Source organism: Saccopteryx leptura, chromosome 6, assembly GCF_036850995.1.
Source record: "Saccopteryx leptura isolate mSacLep1 chromosome 6, mSacLep1_pri_phased_curated, whole genome shotgun sequence".
Lineage (NCBI taxonomy): Eukaryota > Metazoa > Chordata > Mammalia > Chiroptera > Emballonuridae > Saccopteryx > Saccopteryx leptura.
Genome location: NC_089508.1, coordinates 177,567,559 through 177,581,607, shown reverse-complemented (window position 1 = coordinate 177,581,607; position 14,049 = coordinate 177,567,559). Strand labels below are relative to the sequence as shown.

General features: G+C 48.3%; 1 protein-coding gene across 3 annotated transcripts in view; it reads right to left on the bottom strand.

The window, feature by feature from the left end:
* CYFIP2 (cytoplasmic FMR1 interacting protein 2) overlaps positions 1-14,049 on the bottom strand; it is a 116,679-nt gene that overhangs the window by 16,200 nt on the left and 86,430 nt on the right. The gene's annotated exons all lie outside the window — the stretch shown is intronic.

Sequence of the window (14,049 nt, the reverse complement as noted above, 5' to 3'; positions counted from 1 at the left end):
TCTGACCATATTTTATTCCCAATAGTGAGCACAGTGCCTAATAACTGGTAAATGCTCAATCAGTGCGTGGAATCAAAGTTGAATGTCTGCACTAGGTAAAGAAATTGAGAATCTCTCCTATTTTTTACACAGGCCCAGATGTTTCCCCTTATCACTAAGGGGAGTATTTCCTCTTTGATGTTACTGGTTATTCCTTATGAACTATGTGAGGCATTGCTAAGGAACGCTCCATGTAATGAGATTTCCAAGTATTTTAAGTTTTCTATCCTTCTCATCCTTCTTCCTCGTTTTTTTCCTACTTGTATGTATTTACTCGATTTTCTACATTAAACCTACGTTACTTAAAAAAAAAGCAACCTCTGGCGAAATAACTAATTCTCAACTCTAAAATAAGGAGCTCTTGGGGTCCTGATGCTGGAATCAGAGGGAAGGAATCCTAGCGTGCCATGTGATCCAGCAAGGAATATTTGTAGCAATATTTGCACAGGTTTAATACTGTAAATAGTTATGTTTTTGTTTTGTTTAGGCTATAATTGACAAATGACAAGTATGGGACAAAATACAAACGTTACAAAAAGTACAGCTGGGATGATATAAAAAGTAAATGTAAGAGACGAAGTATCGGGAGTGTTCGTTTCCCGCCTTCCATGGAAAGGAGTCCGGACAGTAAATAATGTTATTCAAAGAAGCAACTGAGGTACAATATAAGTGTGTTATCTCTGATTACAAGGGAAAACAACACAAGCAATAAATATTATAATAAAATGAGAGAGGCCCTGGCTGGTTGGCTCAGCGGTAGAGCGTTGGCCTGGCGTGCAGGGGACCCGGGTTCGATTCCCGGCCAGGGCACATAGGAGAGGCGCCCATTTGCTTCTCCACCCCCCCTCCTTCCTCTCTGTCTCTCTCTTCCCCTCCCGCAGCCGAGGCTCCATTGGAGCAAAGATGGCCCGGGCGCTGGGGATGGCTCCTTGGCCTCTGCCCCAGGTGCTAGAGTGGTTCTGGTCGCGACAGAGCGACGCCCCGGAGGGGCAGAGCATTGCCCCCTGGTGGGCAGAGCATCGCCCCTGGTGGGCGTGCCGGGTGGATCCTGGTCGGGCGCATGCGGGAGTCTGTCTGTCTCTCCCCGTTTCCAGCTTCAGAAAAATACAAAAATAAATAAATAAATAAATAAATAAAATAATAATGAGAGGAAGAGAGGAGAGAAATGCAAATGAACTAAAAATCTCATCTTTCAACTAGGGAGTCAATAAGTGTTACCTGAAGTGGCTAATTAAGACATGGGGGTAGGCCCTGGCCAGTTGGCTCAGTGGTAGAGCATTGGCCCAGTTTGTGTGGAAGTCCTGGGTTTGATTCCCAGTCAGTGCACATAGGAGAAATGCCCATTGCTTCTCCCCCTCTCCCCTTTTCACTTCTCTCTCTCTCTTCCCCTCCCCTCCTGTAGCCATAGCTTGATTAGAGCGAGTTGGCCCCGGGTGCTGAGGACGGCTCCATGACCTCCACTTCAGGTGCTAAAAAAAGGGCTCTGGTTGCAACAGAGCAATGGCCTCAGATGGGCAGAGCATAGCCCCCTAGTAGGCTTGCCACGTGGATCCTGGTCAGGGTGCACGGGGTAGTCTGTCTCTGCCTCCCCTTAGCTCACTAAAAAAAAAAAAAGGGACACAGGGATCAGCCTCATCTGAAGTATTATGAAAATATTCAGAGGAACCTGAAACAGGAGCCTGGAGCCTGGGAGGCAGGTGGGTAGAAATGCAGTGATCCAAGAAGAATGTTGTCCATCATCAGCTCATCTAGATGATTTGATTTGCTTTCAGGTGCAATTAAGAACAATTTCAAGGGAACAGAATGAAGAGGTTGGATTAAACAGTCTCTCAGGGTTTATAGATTCTCCCTGGAGCTGAGAATCTATAACGACATGATCGCCTCATTCCCCAGGGAGGGAGAGGAAATGAGTATTTACTGAGCAAGACATGCCACGTTGTACCCATTGTCTGCTTTATACCCCAGAACATCCTGTGAGGTAGCTCTTATGGTCCCCATCCTACAGGCAAGGACAGGGAGGCTCTCGGGAAGGTGAAATTCCTGGCATTCCCCGCCAGGTCCACACAGCAGTGAGGAAGCAGAGGGGCCGCCACTGAGACCGGGGCCACCTCCCTGCAGCCCCATCGCTTTACCAGGGCAGCCGTGCAGCTGAGGCCTCGGGATGCTTGAAGTATCGCCCTCCCCCATTTTACATACACATGATGAAAAAGGGTAAAAGTATCAAAAACAGAAACAGGAGAAAATTACTTTAAAAATTATCACCCGAAAAACTTTTTTTTACCTTATGCATATCTGACAGGAGTATATCCCCTCATCCTTCACTGGCTGGGTGTTTGGTCCTAATAGCTAACATTCTTAAAAATGTGTAACATATCTATGCTGTCTGAAGAATGAAAAGAGTCTTGAGTCATCTTTTAGCCAAAGAAACAGGAAGTTACTGACACCTCTGTTCCCCAACTCCCACAGGTAACCTCTACTCCAAATTTGTGTAAACAATTTTTTTTTTTTGTATTTTTCCGAAGCTGGAAATGGGGAGGCAGTCAGACAGACTCCCGCATGCACCCGACCGGGATCCACCCGGCATGCCCACCAGGGGGTGATGCTCTGCCCATCCTGGGGTGTCACTCCGCCGCAATCAGAGCCATTCTAGTGCCTGAGGCAGAGGCCATGGAGCCATCCTCAGCGCGCGGACAAACTTTGCTCCAGTGGAGCCTTGGCTGCAGGAGGGGAAGAGAGAGACAGAGAGGAAGGAGGGGGGGAGGGGTGGAGAAGCAGATGGGCACTTCTCCTGTGTGCCCCGGCCGGGAATTGAACCCGGGACTCCTGTACACCAGGCCGACGCTCTACCACTGAGCAAACCGGCCAGGGCCTGTGTAAACAATTTATTTGCAGGCAGCAAAGTTTTGAAGATCTGCGGGTGTGATTATGACTAGACCATTTATGTGGTCAAATTTATACCTATATGTTCCCCTCAAACAAAAATTCTCCCCTCACTTTTATCCATTCCACAAAGACTTATTCAAATTCCGCCCTGGGAGCCTTCTACGCCTTTTTCTTTTTGAAAGCTGATCAGAGCCCTCGTTCGTTCAGGTCTTCCACCAAACAATCTGCAGGCTGAGCTGTCTAATCTAGCCCAAGCCCGGGGTTCCGAAGTCTGTGCTTCCACAGAGAATCAGAGCAGGGCTTCTGACTGAGAGCGCGTCTTCTCGGAAGGCCCAGCCATACTCAGGACTCACATTTTATCTGACAGGAGAGGTCAACAAGAGGGCTATAGAGAACATGGGTACAATACTACCTAGAGGTCAAACGGGGAGGTGCAAATTCTGACGAGGATATATCCTGAGCAGAAATGAACTCAGTCATTCCTTCTTTCCTTCATTCAGTCACTTAATCATTCAACAAATAGTAGGCATCCGTCCATTGCACACGTCTCTCTGCAAAATGCTGGAGCTACAACAGGAAGTGAGGCGGGCCTGAGGCATGCTCCTTACCAAGATGAGGAGGCAACGAGTACAGCTGGGCAGTTCTCGTGAGTGCTACAAATGGGGTGCGCATGGGGGCTTTGGGAACACACGAGGGACAACCGGTCCAGACTTGCGGGAAGAGGCTAGGGAAGGCTTTCTGGAGAAAGAAATGCTAAGCTGAGACCTGAGCCAGGAGTGTGTGTTGGACAGGTGGGGGGAGCAGCACCTGCAAAGGCCCCAAAGTGAGAGGGACGAGGGTGGGTGGGTGAGGGGCCAACAGCAGCTTTCGGGGCTGGGAGGCGGTGACAGGAGACAAGGAAGAAGGGGTGAGCAGGTGGCAGGCCGGAAAGGGTCTTGTAAGCCTCGTTTCAGTGTTTGGACAATAACTTGATGGTCTTCATGAAGGAAATGGCCTAATCAGATCTGCAATTTCACCTTCTGGCTGCTAGAGAGACAGGATTAGGGAAGAGTAAAAAGGGTGTTGGAATAGTCCAAGCAAGAGACTGCTGCGCCTGGGGTAGTGGCAAAGGAAACGGAGAGGAGGGGCAGGCGTCCGAGACCCAGTGACAGACTGGACGTGAGAGCAGACAGGAAATGACACCTATGCTGTGCCATTCACGGGGTCAGAGGACACGCTGGTGGGCAGGCAGGGGGCAGCTGACATAGATCACTACATGAATTTCTCATGTCTGGACATTCAGGAGAAGATGTCTAAAAGGCAATTAGATAGAAGGTCTGGGGCCCCGCCAAGCCTGGGGAGTGGGTCCCTGGGCTCGAGAGGGGCCCGGACGCTGCAGGAAACACGGTGATGGGTAAGAGTGGAAAAACTAGATTTCAATGAAGTTCACCATCTCGTGGGGCAGACAGCCAAGAGCATCTGTGACTGGGGAACAAAACAGTGGGTTTTAGGTGCAACAGAAGTTGCATACTTGCCAGGGGCTCTGGAGATTGGGAGTTGGGAGAGATCACATCAAGTTGCTTACGGAGAACAGGCATTTGGTCAAGTGTGGGCTGAATACAGGGCTGGGAGTGACGCAGGGATGGCTCTGAGACAGGCCGGGAGGTCGGGCAGGAAAGGTGCACCGCAATCAGAGGGCAGATAAGATCACAGATAGGATCGCTGATGTCAAACAGCAGGAAATCCTTGGCTGGGGTTTGTAGGGCAGGGGGCGGCTGGCAGGGCTGCAGACCTAGACTGTCCTCCCTCCTAAAACCAGCCTGCCTTTGCTCTTTCACTCTGCAGCACTTGCTGAGTTTGACAGCCCCGGATGGGACATAGATCTTCCTTGAGAAGCACAAAAGCACGAGGAGTCCTCTGTGCTCATAGCAAGTCTCAAGTTGGGAATGCTGATTTTAAAGCTCTAAGTGGCCAATTAGAACCTGCTGCGTGGTAACTGTCCTCACCAGCTATTTCCCCTACTTGTCATTATTAGGCCTGGCGGACCCTGTCCCCAGAACACACCTCCTTCAGAATCACCAGTGGCACCCCCAAATGCAGGGTGTGGGGAGGGAGACGCCGGGCCTGCGAGGTGGCCAGGGCAACAGCAAAGGCCCCAGGGGACTGTGTGCATTGCAGATCAATGGAATGTGAAATCAGCAAGTTCCCGGACTGGGGGAAAAGTGGAATTAAGTCTAAGTTGTAACTGGAACAAAGACACCCCCGCTTCCCTGCCCCCTGGCCCCCTAGTCTTCCTTCTATCCTGCTGCCTGGAAACCGAACAGCTGACTGGTTAGCACCACACAGTTAGCCCCTAGGCCTTGTCCTACCGCCTCGCTCTCCTCTCCGCCTCGCTCTACGCACAGTCCCGAGGAAGTGCGTGGGCATCTCAACGGCCTCCCAGACACCAGAGCAGGACGAAGACCAGTGCTAGAGTGTCAGGACGACTGGGCAGTTTCCAGGAGGCTCAGCCCCTCCGCTCTCACTGGCGAGCAGGATGCTATCTTGTCAGGGTTTGTGTATATTTGGGGGGAGGGCGATGGTTTCCAGCAGGGATGACAAAATTATGTCACCCAGGGTTGGAGGGGTAGGCATAGCTGAATTCTCCGGGCCTTGTGGGTTAAAGCTGGGAGTTAGAATTTTAAAAATGACAACAGCCAACACAACAATAGCTGCCCCGTGTGAATAAATCAAAACTATACCAATTTTTTTTGTCAAGTTAGCAAAAGACTTATTATTATTTTTTTTTTGGTGTGCTGCAGAATTTTGTGTGCTATAAGGTAAGAAAGGTTGAAAATCGCTGCTCTGGGGCCTTGGCTTCCATGGTAACAGGAAAGTAGGAAGAAAGTACAGGTGTAAGATCAGACAGGTTTAAGGTTTGATGGCAGGAAGCTGGGTGAGCTTGAAAAAAAGAATTTTAAGTCCAGCAAGAACACACCTGTCAGTTCTAAGCAGGAGAGTGACACGACCAGATTATAGCTCTATTTATAGCGGCTACACAGAAAACCAGCTCTGCAATTTTATTTATCCCCTAATGCTTTACTGGCTCGTAAACCCCACCGTAGCAAGAATGCAAAGATAGAAACCCTCAGAGAGTCTGGTTTGGAAAACATTCCTCTTAAATTGAGCCCAGGGAGAAGGCATTATTATTAATTATTATTATTATTATTATTATTATCTTAGAGTCGTGGAAGCAGCAGTAACGTCTCCCACCATGATCCATGGGAGGAGGGCGGCCAACAGCGGGATTCTGGGTGATCTTTGAGGGCCAGGCACAGGTCCCACGTGGCCTCTTGCTAATTTGGACCGGCTTCCGGGGCTTCGTGTGCCTTTCCCTGATCTGAACTGACGCTTCCTGCTGGTAACTCAAATAGGTGGGCGGTACGAGTCGTGGCGGAGTGGGCTCTAGCAGATGACTCTATAAGTTTAAAAAATGAGGGCAGAAGTACCTAAGGGCATATGTTACCAAGAATAAATCTCCCCCACCAGCAGAAGGAGGAGAGGAGGGGGCAGGCGTCCGAGACCCAGTGACAGACTGGATGTGAGCAGACAGGAAATGACACCTATACCGTGCCATTCACGGGGTCAGAGGACACGCTGGTGGGCAGGCAGGGGGGAGCTGACACCAGATCTGAGCAACGTGAATTCCTCATGTCTGGACATTCAGGAGAAGATGTCTCAAAGGCAATTAGATAGAAGGTCTGGGGCCCCGCCAAGCAGGAAAAAACAAACCCTCCTAACTTTCCTTCTTACAGATCATGATCTTGTCTGCACATGGCCTTTTCCCTTAACTTTTCAGATTCCATCATGTGGTTTCCCTTCTTCTCCCTCAAGTTTGTGTTATGAAAAATAAAGAAATAAAACACCTGAGAGAATAATGAACACCCTGACACCCTTGGGGTAGAGTCTCAGTGACCATACAGCCATATCTGCTTTGAACCAAAACGGTTTCTGGACTCCCTTGAAAGTAAGTTAAAGCTATTGCATTTCTTAGCCTTAACCACTTCAACACACAGCTCCTGAAAACAAGGACGTCCTCAGTGTTGTGGTTCCAAAGTTAAAAGACATTCCTGATATCGTATCATATGCAGGCAATACCAGCATTTGTTCAGTTCATAAAACTTCTCTTCTATGGTTCTTTTTTCTTTTTCTTTTTGAACTGGGATCCAACCAGAGTGGGTTTTCTAATGCATCCACACCCGCCATGCACCACAGTAATGCTAATTACTCTATTGTTTAGATAGGACAACCACTAGCACACTGGGGTTGTGAGAGAAGTGATCACTAGAGCAGGGGTCCCCAAACTTTTTACACAGGGGGCCAGTTCACTGTCCCTCAGACCATTGGAGGGCTGCCACATACAGCCTCCACTGACCACCAATGAAAGTGCTCCTCTCACTGACCACCAATGAAAGAGGTGCCCCTTCCGGAAGTGTGGCGGGGGGCTGGATAAATGGCCTCAGGGGGCCGTAGTTTGGGGATGCCTGCACTAGAGGTTTAATAAGGACCAAGCCCTAATGCAAACAGCTCTTTGCCAACAGAGCCAGTAAAAGTGAAAAGGTTTTTGGTCAAAAGGCAAAGGGTCAGGAACCCACTTCCAGATACTCCTTCAAGGAAGGAGTATTTTATTTTGGTGATTCTTTTAGTCTTAAAAGTTTCCTTTTCTGTTTCTCTTCACTTAAAACTGATAGACCATCCAATACCACAAATCCTCACGTTCCCGACTTAGTCCATGAGGTTTCACTGCGGACTGATTTCTCTTGGTTAGAGGATGTCATAAAAATTTACAATGCATATTTATAAAAAAAAAAAAAGAAAGGATCAATGTGATCCTAGGCATGTCAGGTTCACGGAGAACAATAGACTCCACCTTCAGGCTCTGTTTCTGGGTGAAAACAATGTACAATTTGCAGCTGCTTTTCCTAATGGTCATCATCAAAGCAATCTAAATTTAACAAAATTTAATATTTCCTTAAACAGCATTTTGCTCTGAGTTTTGAGGCAACAAAAAAGACAAATAACAGTGATATGAACGTCACATGTTTTTCTCTGTCAAGTAAGTGCAGAGAAATGAGCTGGCAAACTAGGAGGTCGAGACCCCACAGGAATCCCCTCTGGTTTTCTGGCAGGAAAGGCGTGGGGGGCGGGGCCTAACCGGAGAGTTCAGCGGGTTGTTTTAAACATTCCCTTATATGGATGCACATGGATGGTGAGTGTCCGTGTTTCCTGCATACTGATGTTAAGCCCAAGGACACAGGGCCTGTGGAGCAGGCAAGAATTTAGGCTTCCCACACCTACCACAACCCTTCTTTGTATAGAATGTATGAGCTGTAGCTCCCAAGGCCTCACCTGAAGCTCCAGGTATGGGGGAGGGAGCTCAGGTGAGGTCTGCTTCAGGTGCTCCTGCTCTGTGTACCCGTCCCTTCCAGGAGCTCTGTGCCCCGGCTAAACAAATCAGTCATCTAATTCTTTCTCTGTGTGTGGGCTTCCCCAGCAATCTGTGCCTCACCTGTGTAATGCTATATATGGTTATGTCTCACCTCCACACCTCCCCCAACCCCTGAATTGTCAAGGTGGAAAAACAATTATTGTTCTGATTTAGAATCATATTTGGTCAACTGGGAAAGATCTACAGCCGAGAAGCTGGCCTAGAAGGTAGCCCCCACCCCAAGTGCATGTCAGTGTCTTCCAAGGTTGGCAATTCCCAAAGAGTACGGATTTGGGGATACAGGGAAATGGTATTCCATACTAGTGAGTCAGGCGGTGAGCAAGTGACGCCTTTCCAGTTTCCTATCAGTCTTTCCGACAACTTCAGTGAGAAAGTCTCCACGTGCGACCTTTCCTAAGCGCACATCCTAATCCCTCTTCACCATGTGCCAACCTCTGTTTTTAACAGAGCAGGGGCAGGCCTCGGGTGCAGAGGCCCGGGCAGGAGTGGCTGGAACGCCACCACCTTGCCTCGTTTCGGTGGAACTGATTATTCTGGTTGCTCTCTAAGGGTGAAAAGAAATAATGAGTTTTCAATGGAAGTGATAGAAAGGTTTCCTTTAAAAGAAGTTTAAGTTAAAAAGTAAGTTAACTGAAATATAAATATTCCGTAAGGAACAGGACCAGTGGGTCTGCAGACGCAGCAAGAACCGTGACAAGCACACCTCAGTGACTAAGCTTTGGAAACGGCAGTTCAGGGAGACTCCTTCCAGATCAGGGGCTCTTCATCCTGCCTGCTCTTTGCAAACTCGGTGAATCTTACCCTTATAACTAAACAAAATAAAAACAGATGTAGGAGAAAAGTAATATGCTGAAATAAAAACCTCTGCAAGGAACCCTCCGGAATGCGAGCAGTGGTCACACCGTGGAGGGCAGCGTGCCTCTCCTCTCTTTCTGCTGCTCTGGGTTTTCCAGCTGCGACTTTATTACAGTTATGTAATAAGAAAAACAAAACAAAATTTTAAAAAGGACTATATAGGGGAAGCAAGAGATAACGGGGCCAGATGTGAAGCTGTCATTAAAACAAAAAATCTAAAACCAAAACCAGAACTGAAAAACCAACACAGCCATCGGCACAGCTCAGCGGAGTGGCACTCTGTCCCTGAGTATGCCACCTGTGAGGATCCTGGTCCCTGGCCAACTCCCACACTCGCTGTAACCCTGGGAAGGTCATCTCTTTCCCGGGGCCTCACTTTCCACTCTGCGAATGGGGGAATGCACCACAGAGGTGGTTCTCAACAAGGGGAGGTTCAGTCCTTCAAAGGCATGGTAGGCAGTATCTGGAGACCTTTTCGGTTGTCCCAACCGAAAGTGACATCTAGTGGGGAGACCCCAGAGATGCTGCCCAAGATCCTGCAGTGCACAGGACGGGGCCCTACAACAAAGGGCTATCTGGCCCCACACGCCAGTGGTGCTGAGGCCGAGACGCCTGCCCTGGATGGTCTCTGATGATCTTCCCAGATCTGATCAACACGCGATTCTGCGTTTGGGCCCAGACTCTCCTCACCTCCTGTCAGGTGCTCTCATGACTGACGGGAGCGTGGCTGTGGCCCACTCCACTGTGAGGAGAGAAGCAATCAACAGGGCAACAGGGTCAATGGCAAGAAACAGGCGCCCGCAGTAAAAGGCAGATGCAGCAGGGCTGTCTCCTCCCCAGGCCTCGGTCCTGCCCTCCCTCCCTCCCTCCCTCCCGTGAATGAACAGGGCCCTCTCCTGGTGCATGTTGGCATAACAAGCAATGGGCCGATGGGTCAAAAACCACACAGAATTTGAGTAAAAACATGGTGACCACGGACTACATCCCTAATGACCACCTTATGGCTTCTCGGGGTAAAAAATACTAGGAGGAATGCTAGTCATTAATAACAGAGCTTCCTTTGAAAACACAACAGACTTATATACAGATACTTAAGAAATGCTAACTCATTTCAGATTAGATGCAAGTATTGACAAGCCTGCCACAATCAGCGCCTGTGTGGACACTTGATAAATGACACAGGTCGACCACTGCGGAGCGGGGAGGAGAAGGTCTTTTCAATCAGTGGTGCTGGAGAACTTGGCAAGAAATGGAATTGGATTTCTACCTCCCACTAAATACAAACATTAATTCCAGAGACATAATGCACTCAGAGGCCTATTACTCCTTGAAAAGCTAAACTCTAAAACTTCAGAATTAAACATATATACATGACTTTAGAGTAAGGAAGATGTTTTTAAATAAGTCACAACAGCACCAGCCATACAGGGAGAAAAAAGAGATAAGTATACTAAACCTTCATCGAAAGACAAGCTGCAGGAGTAGATCTGCCACACACGTATCCACAATATATAAAGAACAGCCACAAATCAAGAAGAAAAAGATAACTCAATTAAAAATAAGTGAAAATATCAAACAGCATTGCACTAAGAGGCTGTCCAAAGGGCAATGCCATGTGGAAAGAGGTTCAGCATCATTAGTCAGCAGGGAAATAAAAAACCGTAATGAGATATACCCTGACACATCCACCAGAATGGCCATGACTGTTGAAAAGACAGACAAATCAAGAGTTCATGAGGATGCGAAGAATGAAAACTCGGATACCTCACCGAATGGGAAAATCAGCTGGTACGACCACTTTGTAAACCTGTTTGGTAATATCTCCTGAAGCTGAACAGCGGTCTGCACTTCGACTCAGCCATCGTACTGCTGTGTACTTGGCTGATCAAAATGAGAACACAAGGTCACCAAGACAAACGTACAAGGATAGTCGTGACATCCTCATTCACAATAGCATCCAACTGTAAAGAATTCAAATGTCCATCCAAAGGAAATTGAACAATTTCGTTTATCCGACATAATACTAGACACAACTTATCCAACACAATACTGCATATTCTGTCTAGTACTGTATGGGCCTTACAACTGAATTACAAGCACCAAGCAAACAAACACAACACTCCATAGGTTTGGGGGTTCTGTACTAATATTGTACCCTGAATTCTAAGAAAATTTATACACACCTAACTGAAAGAAGAAAATATACCTTTGTCTAAGTAATCACCTTTTACACTTGTAGTCTCTCCACCTACAAATTAATAATATATGAATAATCTGTGAAAAACAAATAGGCAAGTCACAGAATGATAGGTGTTTGCAGAATATACACCCATATAGATCCAGAAAGAACTCTGCAAATCTATTAGAAAAAGATGACACAAAAGAGGAATGTCTTACTTCGTCCTTTTCAGTGGCCTGCCAGGTTTTCTAAAGCTACTATATACCACTTCTTTGTTTTATATTGACCTTTAGTTCAATACTGCCACATGAATATACTTCCCTGGTAAAATATCAGACATTCTAGATAGAGGTAAAGTCCCTACTGACCTTTAATCCCAATTTCCTCCCTGAGACATGGAGAAAATAACTAAACCATTCTACTTTTTTCCAGTGTTTTTTAAATGCAGCAGTCTTTTGTGGGTTTTAATATTTTTTGTTTATTTTACATGTAAAGCAGGTAAAACAGCTTTTTTTCCCACTCAGTAGTATGACTTTCACCATTTCTTAGGCTGGTCTGTACAAAGCTACTTTGATGCCTTATTCAGAGTCGTCCACAAGGATGCTGTTGCAGTTTACACAGCCTGCCCTATGGGTGGTCACTGAGTCACACCCCTTCTTCTCTTCCTTGCTTCCTTTTATTTTTTGCCATTGGTTCCCCCTCTTGAATGAGAACAATTGATATATCGTGTAAATACTCATGTAATTTCAGCTTCATAAAGTAAAAAGCCCCAGAAAGCAGGGATCTCCCCAGCTGTCTAAGCAGAAAGCAGACTGCACAGCTTTGGGGAGCCCCGATCTTTGCCATGTACCTGGCCCCCATCTCCCCAGGGCCTGGAATGGCACTGAAAACCTATGCCTTTGTTTTCCCACCTCTGCTGCTGATGTGCTGTGTGATCTTGGGTGAGTGGCTCCCCCTTCTGGTTTGCCATTTCCTCCCTTATGAACAGAGGAGGTTGGAATTACACTGTTGGGGTCTCTCTCAGCTCTGACCGTCTGTGATCCTGAGTGTCCCATTGTCCTCGGGGATATGTGCAAGTGACCACCCAGGCAGGGATGCCTGAGAAAACTTTCCCCTTTCCTTGTAGTCCTATCCATAGTTCGCCTCTCAGGGTATAAACAGGGGAAGTTTGATGCTCAGGAAGTGCTAAGAGCAGACATGAGGATCCAGGCTTTGGGGACCCACCCACCCTCCTCCACCTCCACTCCTGGTGCATCTCCTCATCTTCCTGAGGCCTCAACAGAGCACGATTTCCTACTTATCTCATCCCTGTGACTGCTGGAGGTTAAGTTGCCATGGCAACCAAGGCCCACTGAACCATGTTAAAAAAAACCTGTCACTATAAAGAGGAACACTTAGCTGCCTTGGGAGTCCATGGGGGAACAGAGAGGCAATTACGCGCATTTCAGATTTTCCGGTGAGCATGCAACCCTCCTGTGAAGAAGGGGACCCTGAGCTGGGGAGTGAGCCGGCTTACAGATAACTTGAAGCAAGACCTTTCCTGGGCTCTTATTCTGAGCTCTTGCAATCATGGCTTCCTCCTCAGCTCTCTCTCTTTTCGTTCAGCCTCCTTCCTAATTCCTTCCTTTTGTCTCCGCTCTCTATGAGCCTCCTGCCTACAAGATGACCCCTGAGCTGGACAGCTGCAAATAGCATCCTCCTTCACTCCCTTTCCAGTCGGTTCTTCTCCCAACAGCTGAAAGGAAGTCAGAGCCCCTCCCGCTCCCTCTCCCTCTCACAATGCTCCGAGGGCCTGGGGACTGTGGCTCCCTGCTTCCCCCACTCAGCTCCTACCTTGTCCCCTTACCCTCTTCATTCCAGCTCACTCTGGGTACTTTCTTTTTCTTAGAGACGTCGAGCTTCATGCATGCCTGACACTCATCACCCTCCGCCAGTCCCATCTCCCTGCTGATTGCTTCGCCGCACGTACCAGCATCTGCACCCACAATCTCCCTCTCCCATCGCTTCCCTCTCCAGAATAAAAACAGTGGTAACCTGTCTCTCTTGTTCCTGGCCATTTATCCACCGCCTAGCAACTGCACCTGCCAATGAGCACCACCTTCCACCGAATGCGTGTACAGAGAGAGGAATGTGGGAACATTCCCACTGCGTCCTGAGGGTCACACCTCCCCAGAGCCACATCTCTTCCCATTTCCTTCCACTGCTCGGCTGCACCAGCTACCCCGGGGCCGCAGGTAGGGCCGGGCCCACCGGTGGGCACCAGTCGTGGAGAAGAGCAGAGACACACAGGGGTGTGCCGGGAAGAATGGGGAGGATGCAGCCTCTGTGACAAGCCACGAGGGCTGCCGAGTGTGGACGAACAGTCGTGGGAAAGAGTGGCTTGTTCCATATGGTCCCGGAGGGGCAGTACCTGGAGCTTTTGCTCATTATGATAACTCTGACCAATTATCGAGTCCTTATTGTACGCACTTGACACGCGTTACCTGCTTTCAGCCTCTAAGTACCCTGGAGGGAAGAACCGCTGTCACTGCGCGACTCTGCTGGACTTGTGAACACATCCTCTCTGTAAATACTCCCTGCTACTGTCCAGGACACGAGGCAGGGACTGGCTACTGCTCTGTCCGTG